This window comes from Podarcis gaigeae (genome assembly GCF_964106915.1).
Source record: "Podarcis gaigeae genome assembly, chromosome: 7".
In the NCBI taxonomy this organism is placed as follows: Eukaryota; Metazoa; Chordata; class Lepidosauria; order Squamata; family Lacertidae; genus Podarcis; species Podarcis gaigeae.
Genome location: NC_139683.1, coordinates 16,151,594 through 16,157,503, shown reverse-complemented (window position 1 = coordinate 16,157,503; position 5,910 = coordinate 16,151,594).

Sequence of the window (5,910 nt, the reverse complement as noted above, 5' to 3'; positions counted from 1 at the left end):
GCTGCCCGGAGCTGTAGCACATACCTCATCAAATCATCTTGACGCGCAGAGATATCGTCCGATCCGGCCCTCTGCATTCCGATCCTTTGCCGGCACTCCAATTCTTTGCTCCTTTGTTCCTTTGCCAGGAGCCCGACTTCTGGAGTCCATTCTCAAAACACTGCGTTTTTCTGGGCCCGGAACCAAATGTTGGAGATAAGCAGTGTCCAGTGCACAGCGGAATGATGAAAAGTACGTGCCAACATGCTCTATATTACTTTATTTGCACTTCAAAGCTGGTAATTTACAGAAAAACATCTTCCCTCTGCCGGAGCAGAGAAAGGCATCCTCTCTCCTCTAAAGCACGGAGAGAATCACACTGAACTGCAAAGAACAGTGAAAAACAGGAAACCAGTGTACGTCACATCCAGTCTCCTTTCCCGTGAGAAAACCCAACAGCATTTGACTGTGGAATGTAAACATTGTCTTGTGACAAGCATTTCGCTGCTCAGTGAAGGAAGCAGAAACCAACATATGTAACCTGAGGTACCACTGTATTGTATTTTATTTTATTGAACCATCCTGAGATCTTCGGATGAAGACCTCAGTTCTCGAACGTCTCAGTGTTCGTCTTTTAGGGTGCCACAATCTGACCTCTGTGTGACCTTTTGAATGAGTGCTGTAATTACAAGCTTCCTCCATGAATGCTCAGAAATAGCTCGTCTTCCAGCACATAGCGCCACGGCATGTGTGCTGATGATGCCATGCCCCCTGGGAATCCCTGTGCCATTTTCCTATCCCGCCTCACACCACCAAAATGTAATTCCCAGCACCAGTCGTGGCACACAGCCAATTAGAAATTCAACCACAGGGCCACCTCTCTCCAAACATACTCGGGAACAGCAGGAGGTCAGCAAGGGTATGGAAGCTGACCTTAAAAAAGAACATTTGTGTATCTGCCTACAAAGCAGCGTTCTTTGGGCACCTAGCCTGCTGAATGTTACAAATGCATGCACAGAACCAAGACAGAGAAGAACTTGGGGAGTGGGGAGGCGAATGACACTCTGTGCTGAACAAATTGGCGCTCCAAAGAATTGGGAACATGGGACACTGTTCTGGTCCGGGGGGGGGGGTACTGTGTGGCGAGGTCCGTGTCCAGTCCAGGGTCAAGGGTGTGGTGTGTAGGCTGTCCATCAAGGCTGAAGCGGCGTCCAAGGCAAGGAGTCGGGCGAGGTCAGGAACTCTGGCAGAAGAGCAGGACAAGGTGCTGGCAGGAACAGGTTACCAACAATCTTGCTCCCGCCACCTGGGACTGGGGCTGACTTGCCTCTCCTGGCCTGGAGGCGAGCACGCCTCCTGCAGGAACTTAGTTCCCTCCGCCTCTCTGCCCTGAGCCTCTGCAGCTCAGGAGAGGCTGGAAGGTTACTGGACCCAGAGGCAACCTCCTGTTCCCCTGACGGGGCTGAGAGTGGAGCACCTGCACGCAATGGGTCCTCCACCACCTCAGGAGCCAGAGCAGACTCAGCTGGTGCCTGCACCTGAGGATCCAGCACAGCTGAGGACCCTTCAGGCTCAGGCCCCAGCCCCGCCTCAGCTGGTTCCGGAGGCAGGGACTCCTGTGCAGGCTGGGATTCCTCAGGTTCAGCCTCCGAGTCCGAATCCCAGGCCATCACAGACACATCAGCTAACCTTTAAATAGAGTCAAGGTGCTGCGAGGGACCTCAAAAGGCATGTGGTGAGGTGGCTTATTAGGGGGATATGGAGACAAAACATTACATACCGAGGGGGTTGTTTATAGCACATGACGTCGTCCCCCCAAATCCTGAGAACTGTGGTTTGTTAAGGGAGGAACGAATTGTAGCTCTGTGACAGAGAAAATACAGTTACCATGGTTCTTTGTCATGTGCTTTAAATGTATGGTGGTGTGTAGGCCCCCTCAGCCTGCACCTTATTCCCATGTTGCTGCCTGAGGCAAAGGGCAAGAATGCACCCCACCCGCCCCCCTCCATGAGTAGAGGATGACTGGACTAGCACTTGAAATTTACTTGAATGGGATGGCATCCCACAGTGCACCTGAGGGCCGCAAACTAGTTAAGGGGATGTATGACTGGCATAAGGCACACTGAGCCACCTGAGGGTGGCTACCTCACCTTGCCTAATGGTAGGGCCGGCCACACAAAACAGCAGCAAAGAAATTACTTGCAGGCGTCCCAGCTTGCTGCATCAACCGGCAGGTTGAAGGACATATAAGTGGAACTACTTATGAAAATAGCTCCACTTGCCCTATGGCCTGATAGCAAGAGACTGTGGTACTCCAGATGTTGTTGAATTCCCAAATTCCATCATCCACAGCCAACAAAGCCAATGGTCCAACATTAGGGGAGTTGTAGTCCAACAACATCTGGATTTTCACAGGTTCCCAACCCCAGCTATACATCAAATGGAGCTTTCCTTCATTTGATTTTGAACACATGCTCCTCTTTGGTTTCCAGTGGAAGGAAAATTACTGTCCCTGTGGGACCTAACGAAATCTTGGCTTGTGATACATAGCTGGAAAACAGATTTAACTCTGAGCTTCTCCTGTGATCTGCTGTTGTATCATATTAATTTGACCCTTAAGGAAACATTTTGAAGCTACATCTGCTATATCAAGGGTGGACATATTTCAGGCTTGCGGGATACATTTTGGGTTTTTTAACCCAACTAGATCCACCAGCCAGAGCCAGGTGGAAAAGACTCCCCCCCCCAAAAAAAAAGTCATCCAAAGATCTACCATTAGATTCATACCTATCTTCTGCTAACATCTGTACTACAAGGGCATTTCCAAAATGTTTTGCTCAGTGGTCCTCCAATGGAACGTGGTACAGTGGTACCTCGGGTTACAGGCGCTTCAGGGTACAGACTCCGCTAACCCAGAAATAGTACCTCGGGTTAAGAACTTTGCTTCAGGATGAGAACAGAAATCATGCTCCAGTGGCGCAGTGGCAGCGGGAGGCCCCATTAGCTAAAGTGGTGCTTCAGGTTAAGAACAGTTTCAGGTTAAGAATGGACCTCCAGAACGAATTAAGTTCTTAACCCGAGGTACCACTGTATTTGCTTAAGGCTCACTCGCTAGCCTGCCAATCTCTCTGATCTGGTAAATCAGAAAGTAAGAACTGTTTTGCTGCATCAGACAACCTAGCCCAACGGTGGCCAGGTAAACTGCAGCAACTGAGCTGGCCCCACCATTAGATAGAGTGAGGTGTCTGCCTTGGGCAGCTGATTCTGTTAGTCTTGCTTAATTTGATTTTACAAATTAAGTGCTGTGGGTGCCAGCTGCAAAATGGACCCAATGGGGCATGGCACAAAAGAAAGTGGCTGCTCTCAGGGGTTGTTGTTGTTTAGTTGTTTAGTCGTGTCCAACTCTTCGTGACCCCATGGACCAAAGCACGCCAGGCACTCCTGTCTTCCACTGCCTCCCGCAGTTTGGTCAAACTCATGCTGGTAGCTTCAAGAACACTATCCAACCATCTCGTCCTCCGTCGTCCCCTTCTCCTTGTGCCCTCCATCTTTCCTAACATCAGGGTCTTTTTCAGGAAGTCTTCTCTTCTCATGAGGTGTCCAAAGTATTGGAGCCTCAGCTTCAGGATCTGTTCTTCCAGTGAGCACTCAGGGCTGATTTCCTTCAGAATGGAGAGGTTTGATCTTCTTGCAGTCCATGGGACTCTCAAGAGTCTCCTCCAGCACCAGAATTCAAAAGCATCAATTCTTCGGCTCTTGGGGGTATGAGAACATAAAAAGACCCTCCCTTCTGGATCAGGCCAAAGGCCTATCTAGTTGAGCATCCTGTTCTCACAGTGGCCACCCAGACGTCCCTGGGAAGCCCACAAGCGGGACCCAAGCTGGTGAATGTGGGAATCGTCCATCTGAGATCCTCCACACTGTAAGCTGCTGATCCTGCCAGGTCTTCCCAGAGGATTTTCCCCTTTAATGTTTACGCTGTCTTTGTATTTCTTGCACTGTTATCTATCTACCATAAACTGAAAAAGGAGGGGATAAAAATGTGAACATGAATAAATAACACACGTTTATTATTAGATTCCTTCACACGCAACAGCCTTCCAGCACCATCGCAAAATTTCTGAACCTGTTCAAGGTGGGCATTAGCATTTGCCCCTAAATCTCCCCCAGTCTAAGCAAACCGCTTCAAATCTAAACAGTTAACTCTGCAACAGGAAGACGTGTGTTCACTTTTCTCAAGGCGAAACGGGTGCTCCAGAAGGAATTGAATAAATATTTATGAAAACGAAGCAGGAAATATTTTCCCAGGGTAGTTTTTTCTCTTCAGAGCTTTATCGGGTCGTGGAAGTTAGCGTTTGTTTTAAACTTTAGATCTAAGAGCTCTGACACAGGAAAGAGCTGCCTTTTAACAAACTAAGCTGGGACGTGTAGATCGATTACAGCGGGAGTCGGCAACCTTTTTAGGCCTGTTTTATTTTGTGAGCATGTGGTTCTTGGTGCATCCACTGTTGTTGGTTGTTTTGACAACTCCAGTTGGAAAGCAGGATAGAAATCTACTAAACCAGTGGAATTCAACCAGTGTGCTGTGACACCCTGGGTTGCCTTGAATGATGGTCAGGGGTGCCATGGGCAACACTGGCCTCTGTCCCTCTTTCCTTCCCTCCTTCCTCTGCTGCCCTCTCACATCGCTGGCTCCTAAAGGCTTGCACAGCTGTTTGCTGCAGCAGCCCTGGCTACTTTCCCCCCCAATTTTCAAAATTAATTTTCCATTAAAAATTTTAAGACAGACAAACAAATAAACAAACAGACAAAAATACATCTCAACCGTAATTAAACCAAACTTCATAACATTCTTAAGTGACTTCCTCGTATCCCCCTGGTTGAATTTCAGTGTATATCATTTTAATGGTTTTCCAAAACCTAAATTCTTAAAAATTTAACTTAATCACTTAACATCTTTCTTTACAATTCAACTTTAAACATATTAATTTGTCACATTGTATATTTAAATCCTAAGCCTATCTGGTATTTGCAAGCTTTCCAGTTAATTTAATTTAACATATTTAACTAAATAGTCTTTAAACAGCAGCCCTGGCTACTGGTGCCTCTGGGGCTGGCCAGGGGGTGCTGGTTTGCCAGGAGCTGAGGCGGCTCAGAGACCGGGGGGGGGGGGCTGCATCTCCATTGGCCCTTATTTGGTTGGACTGTGTGCCTACGGAGTCTCCATTTTATGCTTCTAAAGGAGAAAATAGCCCAAAAGCAGAATTACAGAGGAAATGTGAACAGGCAGGCCTGTCTCAAGACATTTTGCTGTCTGAGGAACAGCAGCAAATGCAAACATGCATTAAGGGGGCATCACACCCAAGGCCGGTCAAGTTATTTTGGTAGCTGAGGAACAAAATTGCAGAAGCGCCTCCCCTCACTTCTCAGGCAATAGAAATTATATATCCATGAATTAAATGACCGTCAATTTGATACCCTGTCATGACAACCAATATCTGCTGCCTGAAGCAGCCGCCACACTCTGCTTATTTGTATGCTGGTCCTGTGAACAAGGAACTAATTGTATTATTGAGTCCTGGCAGGAAGGTAAACGGCGTTTTCTGTGCACTGCTCTGGTTCGCCAGAAGCGGCTTAGTCCTGCTGGCCACATGACCCGGAAGCTGTACGCCGGCTCCCTCAGCCAATAAAGCAAGATGAGTGCCGCAACCCCAGAGTCGGCCACAACTGGACCTAATGGTTAGGGGTTCCTTTACCTTTACCTAGCAACACTATAATACCACTTTGAACAGTCATGGCTTCCCCCAAGGCACCCTGGGAAAACAGTTTGTTAATGGCTTTGAGAGCTATTAAGAGAGTCTCCTCATTGCCTGCACAGAGCTACAATTCCCAGAATCTCCTGGCTAGGGGGATTGTGAAATGCAACTCTGT